Below are 584 nucleotides of genomic sequence, written 5' to 3'. Positions count from 1 at the left end.
ACAGAGGCAGAAAGTGGGGTGTCCGGTGAAGACAAGACGAAAGGTGAAGGGAAAGAGGCGGGGAGCCCTAACCCGGGTTCCGCTTCTGCGTGGACACGTGTCCCCCGCCCGCCCTGGGCCGGAGGCTCTGTCCCGGGCCCCCGTCCCCGTGCTGGTCCTGGTACTTTCCCATTTTACAGACGAGGAAGTAGAGGCTCGCAGGGCCTGAGGTCACACAGCTTGCGACGACTCTCAGTCCTGGGACCCTTAGGCTCTGAGACGGGAAGGCAGGGGGAGGTGGGGACGGGGGAGAGAGGAAGACGGGGCCACGGGACCAGGCAGGCAGAATCCAGGCGACCCGCCTGTCAGCTGTCTTTGGCCTGAAGAAGTACCTGGCGGGCAGCCCATCCTTCTGGGCGATGGGGTTCTTGGGGAGCCCGGTTCCTCCCGCCTCCACTTCCTTTCTCTCTGTCAGCATCTAAGGCCCCATCCCTACTCCTGGATCATCCTGGGAGTTCTTTGGGAAAGAAAAAAACAAGAAACCGCTTTTCCTGGAATGAATACCCGAGGGGGCGCGGGGGAGCGAGGCAGACCTCCGTGCTGCC

The sequence above is a fragment of the Pteropus vampyrus genome, unplaced genomic scaffold (genome assembly GCF_000151845.1).
Source record: "Pteropus vampyrus isolate Shadow unplaced genomic scaffold, Pvam_2.0 Scaffold124, whole genome shotgun sequence".
NCBI classification, from domain to species: domain Eukaryota; kingdom Metazoa; phylum Chordata; class Mammalia; order Chiroptera; family Pteropodidae; genus Pteropus; species Pteropus vampyrus.
The sequence above is the reverse complement of the archived record's forward strand: the minus strand, read 5'-3'. Positions refer to the sequence as shown.